A 21334-nucleotide genomic window follows, 5' to 3' on the forward strand; every position below is an offset into this window, starting at 1 on the left:
CGGATATGTAGTTCTTGAGCGCAGTGTGTGCCCTTCATAAACGAGTTAGCTGTTCGTCAAAAAGACTTCATTTCCCATAAACCCCTCCTGAGCGGGTGGCTCGCACATTTAACAAGGTTTGCTTGATAGTATTTCTATCGTAGCACTGCTGGGCGGGTTAAGCTTCTTATCAAGGAACCTACATACCGGGCAACGCTGTGTAATTAAATATGCAACGCAGCGTGTTCAGTCATCTCATTGGTTCTCTGTGAAATCATATTGAGCGCTTCTAGCCAATCTTCAACCACCAAACCCAACCAGCGAAAGCTATTTTTTATCCACTTAAAGCGCCAGCAGGATGTATCACTATGGGCTGCACGGGGCAACTTAGTACCCGTGTATGACTGTTTATCTGCAAAAGTGCTCGGCGGAGTTATGCCCTCTGCTTCCGTTTTTTAAATTATGTGAAGTTTTACGAATTCCTTTTTTTTTCCAAGAAAAAAGACGTAACACCTGCTCTCCCTCTCTCTCTCGCTATCTGCACGTCACTCCAAAAACACAACTGATCTGTCATCACGTCGCTGCAAGGTGAGTAATGTTTGTCCGTCATATTAAAAATTATGAGATTTTTGCTCATTCCTGTTTCCAGACAAATTGTATTCTGCTATAGAATATTAGAAAATTGCAGGAAAATGTATGTGCAAGATATAGTGCTTCTATTACCCACCCTTTTTATTAAATATACTGTGATAGGGGTGCAGAATTATAAACAATTTCCCATAAACACCGAATTTATTAATTAAGTATTCACACTTAATCGTAATATATGCATTTGTCTTTAGAATATATTATTTTCAAGTTTTTAGATTAGTTTTTGACCACCTGCCACGTCTGTGTACAGGTTTAAACAATCTCATAATCCCCATCAGACTAATGACTCATTCAGTGATGACTGAGGCAACTTGCATTAATAAGAATTAATAAGATTAACACCACTTTTCATGAACTTAATGATCTTTTAACCCAGTTAACCAACATTTAGATGCATATGCTTTATTTTTAAATTGTGTATTGATTATTTTTAAAGCTATTGTTTGCTTTTAGCCATTGAATTGTATAGAAATCTATTGTTTGAACTGCACTGAATACCACTGCAGTTTATTTAGTGTGAAGTTTGTATGGGAGAAGTTGTAGACAAATGTTGCATATTTAATGAGTTGTGAGGGTCCTGCCTCCATAAATAGCTCATACACTTTGCATTTACTAAAATAGCAAGCGTGTTTTTTCCAAAACAAAGTATTTTTCCACATCATGGTGTCAAACCACAGGAAGCCTTTACTGTCACAAACTCTCAGGCTCAGCTGTGACAGTGCACGAGAGCCACAAAGGGCCAAGAAAACATGCACTAAAAACACTTTACCTCCAAACATTTCTCTTTGAAAAATTAATTCCACCATTTACAGTTTTCTATTAATTCCCTCACCAAATATGTATTCTTTTAGACATCTAATGCTCTTGAGTTTTTCTCTGTTTTACAAGTTTCATCACCTCAAAGGTGGTGCTGACTCTATGGCCTCATTTTTGATCACCTCTATTAAATTTGACAGTGATAACAATCTCTCATTATTAGTGCTCTACATGTGACACGCTTTCCTTCATAGAGAAATGTTTGCATGCTACTGTGAACGAGTTTTAAGCCCTTGCATGCTGTTACATAGAAACTGAATAGACAGGTTAACCACAGGATGTGATGGAAATACTTTGACTGACGCATTGCATTTTTGCTGTTTTATAATCTTTCTTAAGTCCATGCGAAGAGGGAGATTTGCTCCCCTTTTCGCCAGCTTGTGACGACACAGGCTTGGAAGATTATTCTCCAGTTGCAACAGTGCTGATTAAAAGTGCCCTGTACCATGTGCAGCATTAGCACAGGGGTTACTAGTTCGCTGTAATTTGCTAGTGTGCCTCACAGACTGATGTCAAATACTGATTGAGAGACTGAAGCCTGGTTTGTCGGATTATTCTTCTGCTTTGGGACATGTGTCTGTGGTCTGTCTCAGAGTGTGAAATCTGCTGCATTCTATGAGCTGTGTAGCAAAATTATACAGTAGCAGCTCAACAGACCTCATGTGACTTTTTTATTTGTACTGTACACAGCGGGTAAAAGCCACACCACCAATGTATCTGTCTATATCATCAGATCATTATGTTCTGGTACAGATATTGTAAATATAATGGGCTTAAAAAAGTCTTGTCATTATTTAATCGCCCCTCTAAGCATTTAAAGAACAACTAAACCCCCAGACTGCCTTTTTCAGTTGAAAACCTATGTATACTATGGCTATTTAGTAGTGTATTTGATCAGCTGAACTCTGCAGGTAACAGTTGAGTCAAATAGGCCATGTTTTTCTTAAAACAAGGTGGAAAACATACAAACTTCTGTTTTCATAAAACACTGTGTCAGTCTTAGTCATAAGTCTACCTTGTATGGTTATGATGGCTTATAGTCAAATCTGGAAAAAAGCAGCATAATTTGTATGATCTTGTATCTGATCTAGCTTTCAACTTCAGCTCTCAAAACTGACGTTGAACAGCGTATTTGCTGAGCATAGAAGTTGTGCATTTGTCTGCCTTTGGATTAATTGTAATCTAGAGTTGGGACATTCATCTCATTTGTACCTTAAGTAAAGGAGAGTGTGTGTATGAAAAATGTTTTCATCTGGGTTTCATGTAGTTACAGTGACAGTTAGATTTGTATATTAAATCAGCTGGATTTACTATTAAGTTAAACTTATTAGTAATTACCTATATCATTTTATAAAAATACATTTCTGAAATCTCACTCAAAAGCTTTTTAAACAGTAATAAAGCGTCCTGCCACTAGTAGCCGCTGTAGCTTCAGTTAATAGCTTCCAGTCAAAGCTTAAACCTGAGAAGTTTAGCCGTTAGCATGTCATAGGAACAGCACAGTATGACAGTTTTTTAACTAGAGAATGGAAATAAAGGTTGCTGGCTGTCAAGGGTTATACTTGCTTATAACTACTCAACTGAAGTGAAAAGGGATCGCATATGAAAGCATGACATTAATCTTCAAAGATGTATGAAGGTTGGCAGCGCTAGCTGCGAGCTAGCTGTTAGCCATGCTCAACAAAGCGTGGCAGGCTCACATCATACCTGCTGACATAACGACTCTGATGTTTTTGACTGTTTTTAAGTATATTTCCCTCTAAAGACTAGTCAGTTACTAGTCAGTTGAAACAGGTGTTTAGCCAAATAGGGAAATAGATGCCTCAGAACAGCCTTTGTTTTCATAGACATACAACCAGTTAGCTACTTGCTAATATGTTAGCACATCAACAGGAAGAGAGTCCATAGTAATTTGAAGAAAGCGGACATATCAACTTTCTGTAGCGGAGGTGGACATGCTCCCATCCATAAATCAATACACCTGTGCATTTATACAAGGACAGTAGTCTTGTTAAATTGCCTAATCAAGCTATAACTGTAGCTTAACTGTATTTAGGCATGTAAATGCTCTGAGTTTATCCTCAGGTCAAAAGAAGTGGCCCTCTGTTGTAATTGTAGTCTGTACTGTTTATATCAGCCCTGTTTAGATTCAGTAGTGTTACAGCCAAGGACTTGTTTGGTGGAATAGGGGCCCCCAGCGTTGTTCTGGTCGTGGGCTCAACTTTTGATTTTGATTCTGTTTGGTGCTTGAGATTACCCCAGTCTCTCTCTCTCTCTCTCTCTCTCTCTCTCTCTCTCTCTCCCAGAACTTCCTGTGTCTCTTCAGCTGTTCTGTCTAGTAAAAGTCAGCAATAAAACCTCAAATCAAATCAAATCTTAAAAGCCCAGTTTTAAATCTGAATCAATTGTTCAGCTGTCTAGAGCCATGAGTATAAAGATTAACCCTAAATATAGACCCTTTTATCAACAAAGTAAATAATTCTTTCTTACAGCGGACATACAATGACACAGGACAAATGCGGTATTCCCCCACTTGCAGGCAATAGTTTGTTGCCTAATGAAATAAGCAGAATCAGAATATTGAAAAAATATAAAGAATTTGATTTATTTGCTGTAAATAAGTTGTTGCATGCCACATACAGTGTCTTCAAGGCCAAAGCACAGTTTTGGATTCCCTGATCTATTAGAAAGCAGATTCCTATACCACAGTTACTATGCAGTTTATGGTATAGCTCCATCTGCATTCACATCTGTGCTGGGTTTTAATCCAGACTAGTTTAATCCTGCATTTACTATCAGTATGCCATGTGGTTTCACTGGCTTGTATGCTAAGTTACAGCAGTATGCTCATCACCCCAGAATCAGAGAAGGCAACTAAAATTGGTGCCCATAAGGCTCAAACGCCATATTTAACTTCCTACTGTGCTGTTTTTTAATTTGTCACATAATTTGGAATGAAACTATGTTTCCATTTTAGCCAAAAGGAGAAGTATTTATAGGCATGTTTGATGATTAGTAAAAACATCTTTATCAGTAGTTGTTATATGCAGCTCCATAAACTGCTTTGTGCAGTCACCTTAAGAGGAAATTTGGATGAAGCACAAAGTCTAAAACAATTGCATCAAATAACTGAACTGACAGACCTACAGACATCATATGTAAACAATGACACATCCTAACCCTTCATTATTACTTGTGTAATGGTCCTTTATTGAACAAATATCCCTTTAACCCAGTGAGAGAGCATCAAAGCGCTGTTCCTCCTCTCCGCACTGTTTGCCCTGGGAGGTGTAGCTGCTCTTCCTTGTGCCCCGGCAGTATCGTGCTCCCTTCAGCTGCACACGGCTAAAAGTGGGTCTTTGACTTGCCTGATAGCTTTTGACAGCTCACTCTCATCCCCGGTGGATCAATGGAGCTCAGTGCGCTTCATTAGAAACATCAATGTACCGCACATTCCCACAGGCTCAGCACCAACCCGTGAGCTCGCTCAGAGAGGGGAGGTTTATTTTGTTACTCTCCAAAGATCACTCTTTACTTCTCACTGAGACTTTTTATTTTCTTCAACTGGAGAAAACAGCAGGAGCGTGTAGGAATAACATGTTTGGATTAGGACTAAATGCTATAAATCATTGGCGGAGTATGAGTCAAACATCAGTTTCCGTGTGATTTTAGTATGTTTGCTCTCATATCAAATAGAATAACAAATAATTTAAACAGTTCTTAGTCAGTCATACTGTGAGGAAGCACACCAGTGCATTTGACAACCCATCTCTGACAAGCTTAGATATTAAAGAAGTTTCAAAATAGCCTTTGAAATGGACCAAAACACATTTTTGATAAGTCTTCATCTGTACAATAAACTTCTAGAGAGAAAAATCCTGAATTTGTGATCTTAGTGATAGTTTATATGATAAAAAGTGATTATTTTTGAATACTTCTTTAAGGAAGTATGAAGCATGAACAGAGACCGCTCTGGCTGAAAAGGTAGACGGGTCAATCAGTTAATAAGAGGTCAGACTCCAAGCTTCTCTCGTCCATTTGTCAAGGTGTCCTTCATACCGGAGACCAAACAGCTCCCAAAGGCTATGCTTTTAGTATTTGTGTCTATGTGTGTGAATGGAATTAAGTGCAGTCTGTTTACTCGTGTTACTGTCGACAAATTGATGAATGGCAATGAAAAGATTTTCCATTGGATGTGTTTAATGTCATTAGCCTTTTTCACACATGCACACTGACATTTTCTAGAAAATTTTAGAGTGACATACACAGAAGATTTCCTGACTTGCTTGTTCACACTTGTGACTCCCAGCAGGAAGTTTCCCTGCAGTTTGCCTGTAAGGAAAGGGAAGGATGGGAGAGGGGGAGAATACTAGTGCACTAGCATGCATCTCATACTCCCCAAAAAAGAGGAATTTATCAGGAATTGTGTGCAAGCGTGAATAGGAATTTAGTGAATTTTATGTCTTTATGTTTCCAAAACTTTTTGAGACAAGAGAAAAAACGTAGGCTTTGAGATATTATTACGATAATTCAAGAGATAAACCAGCTGGTTCAACATCAGTATCAGCCGGTATTAATCTTGCAAAGCAAATGGATTTGCCAGACTTCATGTCTGTCATCCTTGAAAAGCTCCAATCCACAATGTTTGTGCTAAACTGAACACTGTTCGGACTCATCAGGGTCATTTTAGGAGAATGCTCCTTTACAGCTAAGGTTGGGGTTTAATTATACCAGCTGTTTGCAATGGCTGCCTCTAGTGCGATGATGAGCTAGGATATAACTCTATCATAGCATCATTTTACCAGAGCTTAACCACATTTCTGCATGTGATAAAGAATAAAAACAACACTTAACGCTTTTCATGTTTTCACTTTCTACCAGTCTGCCTCGGCATTGGTTTGCTATCGTTACTGGTTTGCTGGTATATCCAGTGGCTGCTGCTGCAGTAGATATTAGCTGGGCTGTAGCTGTAGGAAAGTGGCAGTTTAATCGAAACTGAACCACAGTTCTTTTAAAACGAAAGCAAAGAGCCATACTGAAAGCTTGTCTTGGTAGAGAAAATGTTCTTGCACATCTCCTGACTGGCCTTGGAGTCAATTTTTTTCACCAAGAAGCCTCGCCATTAACAATCTATGGGAACGTTATCACAGCCCTAGAGAAGCACATGCATACAACTTCATTTTTGTCTTGTCGCTCTGGTTGGCCCGTCATGAATGTAACAGATAGAACATTCCTCCAGTCGCCTTCCGAGATTTTTTTTTTCAAAAGTCCTGCCCTTCCCAAACGCTTTATGGGAGCTTTCCCAGATGAATGTGAAATATATTCATGCCATGGAGATATGTCACAGTCCATCTGGCATGTCAGGATAGGCCAATATCAACCCTGTTGATCAGATATCAGCAAATAGTGTGGGTATGAACTGATGTCAGCTGCTATACCGATACCAGTTTTTCTCACACTTGGGTATTCAATGATACAGAGTAGGAATATAATTATGTTACTTAAAAATATGTTTTTAAAATTATTTTGAAAGGCTGTTTTAGTTAGTTTGCAGTTTGCTTCACTTTTGGCATCTGTATTTATGTTAAGATATCACCAAAACTCAGACATACTGCAAGATTGCCTGCCTACTCAGGGTGTGATGAGACGCTTAGCTAATGAGAACAAGACGACATTTTCCACTATTTTTTAACTTTGATAACATATGACTAGAATATTTGTCTTTTATTCAAGTAAAAGACGTTAAATGCAAAGATTTGAAAGGTTTTAACTATTATTCTTCTTGTACTGAATATCACTGCAGACATTTACTCCTAACAGTGGTTTCAGTGATAGAACATGCAGCTGACAGCAGAGAATAATGTTGGACCATTACAATTAAGCAGCCCAAAACATGAATGAGATACAGCAACAGAACAGCAGTTTCCATTGAGCGTTCATGCTTCCTTACATCTAAGTCTTCTACATTATATTTAGCATTTCCATGGCATCTATTAGCATGTTGTGCATGTCACAGCAGCAACCATGCTGAAACAAAGAAATAAAACATTTCTAAGGCTTTGAAAACCCCTGGAAATATTTGAGGTAATGTAAATTATCAACTTAATTAGGAACGCACAATATCATCAGCCTGATGTTGGTATCAACAGATATCCAAATTTCAGAGATATTTACATCCAACATTTTGGCCGTGAATATCAGCATATATTGATTGTAAAATCTGGCCATATGTGTAATCATAAAGTAGTGGAGTTTTAGGCTGGACCAACAGATCTAAGTTGTGATCTTTTTCTTCTTTATTCATCATTCTTTGAACTGTAACATGTGTTTCTTTTTTCATCCTCAAACTTTAAATTGTGTTCAAAGGACTGCATCTTTAGTTATGTAAAACGTATTTAAAAATCGGTATCGGCTAAAAGGCATCTGTAAATATCAGCATATCGGATATCGGCAAAAAAAACAGTATTGTGCATCCCTAAACTAAATATGTAAATATAAAACATGAGTAGTCATTTCTCAATCATTGTTGGCATCTCATTGCAAAAAATCAGTGCATTGCACTGTTAATGTCTTTTTTTATATGCCCATATATCCTACTAAAGAAGCAGTATTGGCTTTGAGAAATCATCATTGCAACAGTTTTCAGCATTTTCTAATTAACAGTGAATCTGTTATCAGAAAAGTAATGATCAGAATACTAAATGGTTGTTGATTTTGGCTGACATACCGATGTTAATGGAGAACTTTTTAAAAGCTTATCGTTGCCTATTGGTCCCTCAATGTATATTTGTATTTTAAGAGTGAAATCAAAGGCTGACCCAGACATTCAACATTGTATTTCTCATAAATGAACAAACAAGCACTTTTATAATCTAATTTCTGTGACTGAATTAAGCTTATTGTCATTGAACTCCATTAATACTGTATTTTTCTTTACTTTTTCTCTCTAAAGTGCAGAAGTTAATTAAAAATTGGATGCTTGAATTAATACTTAAAAGAGTTTAAAATGCCCCTCGAGCATTCCTGCATTACTTCGCCCCGCTGCTCTGTCTGGTTGTTGTTTTTATTCAAATGTGTGAAATGAAAAGTTTGAATATTATACGAGTGAACTCTCTGAAGAAGTTTATGTACGTGTCGATGCAGGCTCCAGGGCTCATTGTAAACACAGGCGTTGCGTCAGCACTCGCTTGAAATGATGGCATCACACATATGAAATGTTGTTATGTGCAACAAGAACACAAAAAGCACATACACAGCCGAGACACTGGAGAGAGGAGCTGGTCACAAGGGCTGCTGTCACCATGATCGTAGAGAGCCTGAGCCAATGGCTGCTTCAGTGTCATCATCTGCTTTGTGATTGGCTCTCTGATCATTTACACAGCTAATCAGTGAATGAATCCTGCCCACCTTTTTATTCACACAAACATACACAGACGTGCAGCCGTACATGCGTTGAGCCCGCCGTCACACTTGGAAACACAGTGTGTGTTTCAGTGTCTCTCTGGTCTGATCATCAATAATTTATGTCTCTGGGAGGATGAAAGGCTGTTTTGGCTCCAGGCGTGCATCTCATACAGAGAGAGAGACATCAGCGCTCACAGTCCTAACTGTACATTTATAGACTAAGTGAAAGCTCCTTCACATGAATGTCCTCACTGGAACCAGTCGTCAGCTGTAAAAGCTCTAAATTCGGACTGAATGTTTAAATAAGCTGACTGGTTCAAGAAAGGGGAGGTTTTTTTTCTTTATTAGATTATTGCATTTTTCCAAGATTTGTTCACTTTTAAAAGAGGTAAACATTTTGCAATTTTATTAATAATGCACAGATAGATATATGGAATAAAGAAAAAATGAATAAATAAAAAACACACACATAATGGAAACTGTGACATTTAACACAGAAACTATCTGAGACACTATATTTATAAAAAGATTCAAATGCCTGACCATTACACCAACAGGTACTGTAATTACATTGTATTTAAGCACATTGACTTGAATATGGAGTTGACCTCTCTTTTGCAGCTATAACAGCCTCCACTCTTCTAGGAAGGCTTTTCACAAGATTTTGGAATGTTTTTGTGGGAATTTGTGCCTATTCCCATTCCCATTCCTCAAACTGTTGCCACAAAGTTGGAAGTTTAGCATTGTCCAAAATGTCTTGGTATGCTGAATCATTAAGATTGTCCTTCATTGGAGATAAGGGGCCAAACCCTGAAAAACAGCCCCATACCATTGTCCCTCCTCCACCAAACTTCATAGTTGGCACAATACAGTCAGGCAGGTAACACTCTCCTGGCATCCCCCAAACCCAGACTCTTCCATCTGACTGCCAAACAGAGAGGCGTGATTTATCACTCCACAGTTTCCACTGCTTCACAGTCCAGTGTCAGTGTGCCTTACACAACTCCATCCGACGCTTGGCACTGGACTTGGTGATGTGAGGCTTGCCATGGGAACCCATTCAATTTCCAGGAAGCTCCCACAGCAGAGTTTTTGAGCCCACATGCTAGTGGAAGTTCAGAACTCTTCAGCTATGGAATTAGCAGAGGGCTGGCGACTTTTACACACAATTGCAGCCATTGACCCTGTGCTGGGATTTTATGTGGTCTTAACCTTTGTGGCTGAGTTCCTGTTGCTCCTAAATGCCTCCACTTCTGTCGATTGTCCAGCAGGGATGAAACAATTATTTTATTCATTGTAGTGTTGGCATTCTCAGCAAACTTTGATTTCTTTTTTTAGTTAGTGCAACAGGAAGGACACAAAGGTGTTGGCACTATTGTCACCACATTTAACAGCCATGCCATCTTTGCTTCTCTTTCCAGTAACAGTAATAATCCTTCCATCTTTATATACTGCTTATCATCTTTATTTCATGTTAGATGGTGCAGATATCAGTTATCACAGGGTGACATTGACAGGTCACATGGCAAACACAGGACAGAAAATCAACCAACCGCATTCACAATCACAATTAAGGGCAATTTAGAGACAGAATAACTTCACAACCATGTCTAAGAGAGAGCCAAAGTATACATGGGCAAACATGCAAAGTCCATATAGAAAGACCACTGCCTGGCCAGGGATGAAAACTAGGAACCCTCTCTCAGCCTTATCTGTGAGGTGACAGTGCTAACCCCTGCAGCACAAACAGTTATTCAAGTTGAATGAAATATCAGAATTCAGCTTTTACCACAAGATAGAAGAAAGAGATGTGTCCTTCTCTAGATGTGTTAGCCCCTTAACACTGCCAAGTCAATTCTTCACCCAATCAAAGGGGATACCATTTAAGTAAATAACCTCTCGTCACCCCTCAAAACTGCATGGATTCTTTCTTGAGGGAGAAACTGAAATCTTGAGCTCTTCTTTCTCTGAATTGAGCATCTAAGGAAAGAGCATTTTAAATGTTGTTAATATTGTAAAGCCTTCCGAGACAAGGATACTGATCTGACTTGACGTTTGAAGCCACTGCATTCACAAACTTGTTGGCTGTTTATTTCTAAAATTAAACGGTCTCGAGTCATCAAAGGTAGAGATTTTACTTTGTGATCTTTAAATCTGTTTCAGGTGTAGATTAGCGACTTGAGTGGAAACTCCTGCTTTGGTTCTGCATTGATTTTTAGGAAAATTTCAGAGCCCTTTACCGCTTCTTCTAAGATCCACTGCTGTGCTACAGCTCCCTTTACCTATAATGCATGATGTGGAGCCATGATGCAATACTCCACCTCACACAGCTTTACCTGGCCGTAAGTTTGAATTAAAAAATCTTGCTGAGCTGAAAAACCATCAGCTGCAGGTTGCATGAGAAAAATAGTCCATGCACAAGAACTAGCAGCTATCAGTGAGCAGTTTTAACTAATGATATGAGTTATTAAAGCCCTTTAACAGTGCGTCCTCTGGAGCAACTTTATCTTGCTGATTTTCCTGCAACACGTCTAGTTAAATGCATTCATATGTAAATACACTACAGTCTTTGTGTGTTTGTGAATCCGGATGGGAGAGCATGCAAAAGGCCTTTGAAGTTCCTCATTCACTCCATACTCCTCTTCCCCATGTCTCATAGCTCTTTGAAGACCATGTAGCCATGATTATTAAAGACGTCCTCATTCGACTTCAAACGTATGGAATGAATATGGATATGATATGACACCAAAGTTTCCACCAACAACACCCTTTACTCCACCTCATCCTGCAGGGTGGAGAAGCTTGACAGGCCCAGCGATCTTTAACAATCTCTGTGGGAGCTGAATTTCATGATTCTTGATACGGAGCTGCATGAACATAAGAATTTCTCCTCTTGTTTTTTTCAAACAGCTTGCAGTACTCTTCATTTCTGGCATCATCCTGTGTGTTCTGTATATCCTTATCCTGCCCTGTAGATGCTTCTCTGCCTGTTTCATCCACCTACCATATAATTTATTACATGGTAATTTGCATTCATCATCTCGCTCTCTCTCACCCTGCCCTACAGCGACAGGGCTATATTCAAGGGTGTCATGGTAGCATTAGCAGCAGGTGGTTTGCATGCATGACTTATCCCATGATATATTGTTGATATTTTACACGTCTGCCTTTCTCCAAAGTACTTCATGTTTTAATACCACCCTCAGATCTCATTGTGTCCTTGAACAAATAATGTAATTTTACACTACGTTAACAGAGAGAAGTCCTCCCCACTAAAAAAAAAAAACGCTTCACGCTTATGGTTTCTCTCTGCTTGGATTTGACCTTCACTGTGCAGAGCAGTGATCTGTCTGCACAGAGTTTGAGCTGTCACAGCTGTCTTAAAGTTCTCAGCCTCCCTTGAAATCCTTAAAAGTTTTTTTTCATGACATAAATCATATGCTGACTGTCACCTGAATGTCAATATTTGGATTCCCTTTTAGAATAAAGATAGTTTATTGGTGTTTTCATGCAGCCTTTAAAAAAAAATGGTAAAGAGGGCTTATTCTGAGAGGGTCAGATCTCAGACACTTTGCCTGACACCTGCCTCTGGGATGAAATTATGTATAAACTTGTTTTAAAAGTAGTTACACAAGTGGTGGTCAACTTTAGCCTTATTAGCTTTACCTTAAGCTATCATAGCTATGCTAGCTACTTAATCACTACTACGTTAGATATGTAGCAACATTATCTACATAGCTAATCATTAGCTTAAGATTTAGCTATGTAGCCACAGGACCTATATATCTTACGTAGCTTATATTGCAATGTTAGCTGTAGCTCTAGCTACGTTAGCTACATTACAGTGTTTTCATGGAGGACTAGCTTTTATCCTAGTAGCAGATTGTTAAATTGGTTTTATTTAACATTTTGTAATCAGGTTTTTTGCATTTGGTGTCTTAACTGTTACCTAAACCCTTATTGGTTTTTCAGGGCTGATATCAATTTAGATTATTAGTAGTTCATAAGACCAACAACAGATACTTGGAACCAATATGTAATTTATCTTACATCCAAAATGTACCTAATGTGGCAAAAGTAAAATTCATGATCAAAATGAAGTAAAATGAACAATTTAGCCTTAGTTCTATCAGCATGAGAAACGGCACAGTGCAACACAACAGCAGCAGGAAAACAGGAAGTATACCACATTCATGGTGTCAGTGGCACCCAGGCTTAAGTGCTAATTGGCTACTTTGTGACATCTAACCACTCATATTGGGATGTAAGCTGGACATTTGGTGAGACTCTGGATAGTGAAAATAAAGCTGGAGTAGAAGACAAAAGTAGCTCACTTTTCGATCAATACATTTTTTTTAAATTATTGGTTGGATTAAAAGCAGATGCAGATGATCAAAAAAAAAAAAGCCAAATATCAGCCTCAATAATAGGCGAGGCTTGTTATCGGTCAACTCCAAAAATGCACACTTTATCAAGGGAAATAGGGTCAAGTAAAATGTATCAGGCTTCTGTAATGATGTGCTTTTTAAAAAGTGTTTCTTTTGTCCTATCTCCGTCTTCAATCATGGCTTGTTCCATACAGCCCAAAGAGCAACATTTTTTATCAAATATTCTTACTTAATGATTTTTTTTATATTTGGTTGTGAAGTTTCATTAAGGAGGTTGTGGTGGGTCATAAGGATAGACCATTTGAGAACCACTAATTTAGGCAATGATCTAACCCCTCCCTCTTCTGGCTACTTTCCCTCTTCCACTATTACACTCACAAAAATTGGAGCCTCACCATAACTGTGATGACATTCACCCTTCAGCAGCAGTCGCTCCAGATTGGCCCATTTCTTGCCTGTTTTATGCTAATTGCGTTCTTGAATTTAGGGGTGGAGCTGATGAAGAAGCCTTGGCTTTGAGTCCAAGTATCAACAAAGATTTTCAAGAATCACAACCTGCCTTTAAGTCAAAAGTTTAACATGAGTGAGTGGTCTAATTTTAATTTTCGGATGACAAAAAGTGTGATGAGGAAAAAAGTCGACCTTTCAGTAAGGTTGGAAAAATATGGGAATTGTTTAAGACAAGGAGGGATTCATTATACAAACAGTATTTGTGGAATTTTCAAGCATGTCTAGAGGGGTTATGTAAGCTTTTGAAGAACTTAATGTTCATTTCACTGCGATGGACTTTCAGCTACAGATTGATTTTGGTACTAATTTTATGGCAAGAGCTGGTGGTGATTTCCTGGGAGTTGGGAGGTAAAATGTAAAAATTGATATGCACTTTGGATAATGTTTGACTACAGCATGCTAAACCACCAGGAGGGCCTTTAATCTCTTAAAGTCTTTAATCTGAAGGCCTTTCACTAAAAATATGAAATTCTGGTAGTGTAGCAGCACATCTATCATGAAGCAAAAGCTCTTCAAACTGAGCCAAGTATCTCAATATAAAAACACAGCCGTCATCCATTCAGTACATGTTCTAACAATGTGGTGGACCTCTGATGAGACTAGTCGACTCCATGTTTGGATCAATAGCCTGATCAATAAAATGGGCTGCTGGTTGCTTTGTATGAGCAGCATCCATGCCCCCTCTCTCTCTCTCTCCCTCTTTGTTTCTCCCTTTTCAGTTCAGACACGTTTTTTTTTTTATTTGCATGGATGGATGATCGCTCCGTCTCTGTCACTCCCTCTGTTTTTATCTCTCAGGCAAAAATGCTGCTCTATGAGGGAAGGTCAGCAGGGGTTCAGTGAGTGGAGGCAGGATCATTTCTCTGCATAGGATTAACTTCCTGTGTGTATGTGCATGAAAGAGAGGGATTGTGAGTGATTTTCTGCAGGTTGGAGCTGCTAGCTTGTGTTAAATGTAGTATATTTCTCATAACCCCTCTATATTTGCTGTCCGAGGTCAGGCAGCGATATACCTTCTGCTTAAAGGATGATATTTAAATACGTTTAATATTTTTATTATTTTGCATTTTTAGTTTTAAGCTGATTTGTAGGGTTGCACATATGAACATGACAGCAGAGTGAGCTGGTGACCAAACTGACACAGAAACGCCCTCACTTACAGACCATGAAGAGTGCCGTCTCTCCTCTCTCTCTTACTTTCTGTCTCCCCGTGTCTCTCTCTTTTGCATGCATGCACAAATGTTTACTCTCCACTTCTTCGGCTCACTCTGCCCTGTATGCTCACACTCTCAGAGCTGCAGAGAAAGCACTAAAGCAAACAGCACTCTGTCTCAGTTTTTCTCCTCTGTGTTAAGACATTTTTTTAATGCCCTCTCCATTTGTGCTGTTGATACGACAACATAAGCCCTGTGCCCTCGGTTCTCTGGCACACATGATCCTTGTCATGGCAGGGAGCCTGTGTCTGTCTCTGACACCATATGGGCCTCTCTGTATGTTTGGGTTTGTGACGCCAGTGCCCTCCTCTATGCCATCTGACCCGCGAACAGAAACACAGTCTGGCCCCATTTCCCTTTTGTACGGCCTAATCTAATATGATCACAATCTGTTTTCAAAAGCTGTTTTCTCCATGACCTTCTGAAAATATCTTGAAAATTTCAGGGATAGGTTTCTCTGAAATCTTGTGAACTTGCCTGTTCACATATGCAACTCACAGTGGGAAACTTTCCCAGTGGGATGGGAGGTCAAGGGGTCTCAGGAGGCAGGACATGACGTAAAAAGAACAACACGGAAATCACTGTGCTGACTGAGCCTTTTATTAATCCTAGGTGTAATATTTACTTATAATGAAGAAGTGGAAAGGACATTTTTTTCTGTTTTATCACCATTACAATGTAAGCTTACCAATCCTGTGATGTAAACATCATCGCCCTGCCTGATGGCTTGTGGTAACCTGACACACCAGATTAAGTGTTTTATATAAGCATTGCATGTTTCACATTCATCTGTGAAACCTCCCATGCAAAGGGTTTGGGAAGGGCAGGGCATTTCAAAAAATTCTCAAAGGACGATTGGACGAACGTTCTGTCCGTCACATCTATTACAGGCTAATCAGAGTGTCGAGACAAAATGAGATTGTAGGCATGTGCAGCTCTTGGGCTCAGCAGGTGAATGCTGCTGTAGTTCATAAATAGTAGAGCTTGTTAAAGATAAAACTCATGCTGAGGCTATTGGGGTAATGTGTAAAAGCATCTTTTCCATGATAAGAAGCCTTCAGTGTCATTTTTTGCTCTTGTTTTAATAAAGAAATATGGCCCAGTTTTAATAAAACTGCCTCTATATTATTGCTGCATCCAAGCTAAATGCTACATGGATGGTAGCCATTGCTATCAGCTTCCAGTACAACTTAGCTCCACCTGTAGCTACTGCCTCATTCTCCTCAAATAACACTGATTGGTCGATCTGATTTCAGACCTGGCACTATCGTTTCAGATTAGATGGATCTGCCCAGTGACTGACATGGAGTCTGTCTGATTCAGCTGTTTTGCAAGGTTATGCTTGTGGTGAATTTCTTGAATATTACCTGCCATGTCAAACATTGACTAACACTGACTCAATGCTGAAATTCATGGGGCTGTCAGGAGAAATTTTAGATAAAGTCCTGGTTAAAACAAACAAACAAACAAACAAAACGGCCATTTGTTGTCACACTTGCAGCTTGTACTAAAATTTTCAGAAAATGTTTTTTTCTGTATAGAGTTGAAGAGGTTTTTTTGAAAATGCATCAGTAATCTGTATTGGGCATTCATAAACCAAGTGACTGCATGTTATGGCCCCTGCCATATTCTTTTATTGTGCTTGCAATGCTGTTTTTTTGTGTGTGTTTTTTGCAGTATTTGTTTCTTGTGTCCAAGCGAGTGCTCTGTTGGCTGTGTGAATCTTTGTTCTCTGTTACATGAGGGTGAGCCATCTGACTTTGTGTGCATCTTTGTTTGTCCTATGTATTTGTAAGCTAGTGTGCTGCTTGTCCCGTGTGCGGGGATCTATGATTGATTGATTGATTAGATTTTATTATTGTGTCATACATAAACAATATGCCCAGCCCTAATAGGCTTACAAGACACCATTGTCTTTACAGAAAGACCAGAAACCAAAAGTAGATGCCCAATAATATAGTAGACTAGTTAAACAAACCATCCTGACACTTCTTCCAGGCTTTTGCAACAAAAGAGGCCAACTTATAAATATTAAAAGTAAACAACCATTCTATCCTGTCATCATCATTCCTCCAAAATATTTCAGGATTTTTACAGACATTTCAGTCATCAGAGGTAATCTTAAATCATCACAGAAAGAACATTACAAAAGAAATGAGATTCATTCTCGACTTCAACTAAATCACAGTTCACACAGTCTCTGCTCCTCAGGGATGTTTTTAAACCTGCCAACTTTTAGAGCCAGTGGAAGGATTCCTGTTCTTAACTGGGCAACAAAAGATCCTTGACTTCTCCCCATGTGGAGGACACTGATTGGTCACTGTTTTCAGTGCCCACTGAGGTGTGGGCAAACAAAGCATTAAGGCTGAAAACTTGGTATTAAAGTGCTCAAAAAGGATATAAATCCTGGTTAATGCGTTGTTTATACAGTGTCAAAGCATCCATTAAAAGTTGCATTGTGAATCAATAAAATTACTGTAAGTAAAAGCTTGAGTTGTCTGGGGTGAAAGGCAGAGGCTTTTTGTGACTGATCCTGTCTCCCCTTTGCAAGCAGCCTGAGCTTTTCCCCCCAGGGTGAATCGACAAAGTGTCTTACTCTTGAATAATGCATCCCAGGACTTTAACCCTGCTGTAACAGCCCAATTTGCACATGATATTAAAAAGCCTCTTGTGCCTGTGGAGGACATGAGGATGATGCACAGTTTAACTCTAGCTTTAACCCAACACATTTCCAACTGTATAAAGCACCAGTAGCTACACATCCTTCTTTCCTTAGTCTGCTGTTTTGTTCAGTTAGTCGAAACAGGAAAAGGAACACAGGTGTTCAGCAGCATCTTAAGAGATCTTCCTTTCTCTGCTGAGAGAAAACTCTTCGTCAGGCTGCAGGAACAGTCACCGCCATACATTTTGGCCTGTCTTTAAACCCACAGTGTGATGCAATTCTTCTCTGCCCATCTGAGCAGTAAATCACATATTACTGAAGTCATGCAGCAGGATTGTTCTAAGCCAAACACAACTGCTGCTCTCTGCTTCTAGGCTTGGCTTTGCAGCAATTAAAGCTCCTTGCAGAGTGGCACAGCAGTCAGAAAAAGAAACAAAAGCCTGAGAACCACTGTGTTTAAATGATGGAAAATACAGCACCACTGGCCGTCAGCATATAAACCAAGAGATGATTCACATTAGAGAAACAAAGTCAGAGAGGATATGACCCAAACTGTGGTTCAGCCTCAAAGTGTATGCAGTTTCCTGTTGCTTGTTTGCCTTCTACCTCTGTTTTTACCCCTGTCCCTACTGAGTTAAGCTGCTGCACTCAAAAGAGGCTTTTTAAAGATGTATGAAATTCAAGTGATGATCATTTGCTTTGGAAAAGTTTAGCTTCTAATTTGTTTTTGGATTTTCCTAGATGATACTCTCAGTGTTTTTATGTTAGCTAAAAAAGATTAGATCAAATAAAACCCTACTGTCTGCTTCTTCTGCTATCAACGGCGCATCACAAGTTCCCGAAAAAATGTGGTTATATGAAATCATCTCACAGCTAGCTGATTTCATGCATTATCTCACAGCCAATCAACATGGCCATTTAAATAGACGCCTCGCTCACTAATCCCTACTGCATCAATGCTGATAACACCACACTGCTGCTGGCAAAGCTTCACCTCCTCCACCCTAGCCTCCTCCTTTCTAGCCCAAAGCTTCTGTTGCACCCTCATTCAGTTTCACGCCACTACAAAGTCAATGGCTGTTTAAAACTAAGCTCAACTGCATTCAACGTGCACTGTCATATAGCTACCCACATGGGGTTTTTAGGAATGCATGCTACTTGACTATCCCAGGGAGCATCTTCTGAACAGAGCCTTCACCATCAAGTAAAACTGTATATCTACATGGCTATAAATGGTTAAATGTATGACGTGAATGCTCTTGAATAAAATATATTTTTAGTTCAGTTCAAACTGCAAAAAAATAGTTGTTGCATTGACCATTTTTCATGCTTTTTTATAGCTCATGTAATTATTATGTTGTGCATACAATTGTGGTTTTATTATTTAGTTAAACCACAATAAGATTAGATAAACATTTTTTTATTTTAATGCAAAAATGAACAATATTATCCCAAATCACACATATTTCTCACATTTCACTGGCCTTATATAGTGCTTTCAGTCTCACTAAACTCCCTTAATGCGTTATTTGGTCAACAATGTGAGCATAAAATTGACTTCTAGATGAACAAATTGTGTTTATTTCTTGACTGCCTCTTGCCCAGTGACAGCTGGGATTGCCCCCTGTAATCCTAAATGGGATGAACTGTTTAGCTAATGGATGAATGGATGTTTCTACCCCACAGCATTGTGTCTGTTTGTACCGGAGCTTCTCACCTGGTCTTGCCTCAGCACCCACTCCTGCCTTTATAATGACAGATTGTAACCCAAATTACTGAAATTTTTACCTGTTTCCAGCTCAAGTCCAAATGGTGCAGAGTCCCCTACTGAGTTGGAGTATAAATACATTACCCTACTACTATATGTGCATTGCATCATAGTAAACACTTAAACATGAAAGTACAGCACAAAACCTTTAGCACAACCGTTTTTCACAGGCTTACACCTGCGACCCACTGAAAATGGCTTTGTGGCCCCTTTGTGGGTCCTGACCCACCAGTTGAGAACTGCTCGTTTATGCAAAATGGATGAAAACACCTCAGCATCCAGTTCACGGACATATATAGTAGTATATAGTATGTTATTTTTATTATACGTATCGCCCTGCATTATTGATAAAGTACTCTGCAGTTTCCACTCAGTGTTAGCCAGCCATAGCCAGGTCGTCAGCTCAATCATATGCTGCTTCAGAGGGATTTTACTGTAAATCTCTGTGGTGGTGGGGGTCACAGATTCATTCCTGTGCTTTAATAACAGTGGGATTATGGAGGTTCAGCCAGCTAACCCTGCTCTCCCTTACGTCGCCTTCACATAGCTCCATCCAGCTTCATTCTTTCCTCCACTTCTCAGTTTCTCTACTTTTCCACTCCCATCCCAACTTTCTTCTCTTTTTGGTTAAATCATACTTTTCTTTGACCTTGTTAATTTACAACTTCCCCCTCCCTGTGTTTTTTACATCCTCAGTAATACTATGCACTTTGTCGTTTACATTTCCAGGGTTGTCTCTCTCGTTTACCGCCTCTCCTCTTGTCATACAGACTGATACGGGTTGGGTCTGACTGTGACTGAAACACTGTTGCTAGGTGCCGAGGGGATGTTCCCCCTTTCTGAGTGTGCTAGTGGGGGTGGCTGGGTGCATTTTCCTGTGTGAGGCTGTATCACGATGTGTCTGGCAGAAAGTTGGATGTTCTCTTATGTAAGCGGGTCTTGGCGGGGTAGAGCAGGGGTTTAGCTTGGGGATGCTGGCTCAGGTGGAGAGACGGAGACAGATGCTATTTTGGGTAAACTGCACTCCGCCTTATACCCTCCGAACGCATGAGTTATTCACTCACACGTGTCTCTGCGCTCCAGCAGGATGAAAAGGACAATGGTAAAGTTGTTTACTGGGGCCTTGTACAAACATTTGTTGTGAAATTTCATACCCATCTATGTCTGCCATCTCTTGTATATCATAAATGTTGATTTTATTGATTTACAAATGTTTGCAAGAGTAGCCAGCTACTTCTGTTTAGTGCTGAAATTTGACATGCTGTAAGAATCAACTGCAGATAGTTTTGATTGTGTTGCTATTTAAGTCACACTGACTGCAGAAATAACAGTGACTTTTATTTGGTATCCTATTGAGGATTTGGTGCAGTTTGCTGTATATTTGGGGGTCAACAAACAAAGTAAATCACACTTGTATGAATTAGATTATGCTCCATTTATTCATTCATTCAGGCATACAAACCTTTATTTATTCTGGAAAGGACATTCATTTTCCCTCGTTTCCAATGATAACAAGCACATTAAAACCATGGTGCAAAAAAGTACCATTTAGCTTTTTTAAACACTTTAAAATGAAGTCTTTTAGACTTTATATCTTATGTCTGAAACCTTACATTACAGCCAAACACAAAGTATGTGGAATGATTTCACCAAAAGATTGGTTGCAGGGATTACTTTTATGTTTTTTTGAAACTCTAAACTGATATTATTATATTTTGAGTTGATTAACTGTTAAAATTAATGTAAAATGTACAAGAAAAGTGAGTCACACTCTGAGTCCCTCCTTCTTCTTTCTTCTTTCTTCTTTATTTCAAAAAAAAAATATATATATATAAAAAGTAAAAAAAAAATCAGAGATAGTCACCATAAACGAATACAGTCACCCATGCATATGCAAAATACAAAAAAGATAGGCTGTTGACAATATCTTGCATTTGTCGCA

The 21334-nt window shown here is 39.1% G+C and overlaps 1 protein-coding gene across 8 annotated transcripts in view; it reads left to right on the top strand.

Annotated features, from left to right (window-relative positions):
• The first annotated feature begins 360 nt into the window (after positions 1–360).
• arhgap9 (Rho GTPase activating protein 9) overlaps positions 361–21334 on the top strand; it is an 88774-nt gene continuing 67800 nt past the window's right edge. For all 8 annotated transcript variants that reach the window (XM_041778116.1, XM_041778126.1, XM_041778142.1 and 5 more), the window contains exon 1: positions 361–567. The gene's annotated coding sequence lies outside the window, so the exon portion shown is untranslated. The remainder of the gene's footprint in view (positions 568–21334) is intronic.

Source organism: Cheilinus undulatus, linkage group 3 (genome assembly GCF_018320785.1).
Source record: "Cheilinus undulatus linkage group 3, ASM1832078v1, whole genome shotgun sequence".
Lineage (NCBI taxonomy): Eukaryota > Metazoa > Chordata > Actinopteri > Labriformes > Labridae > Cheilinus > Cheilinus undulatus.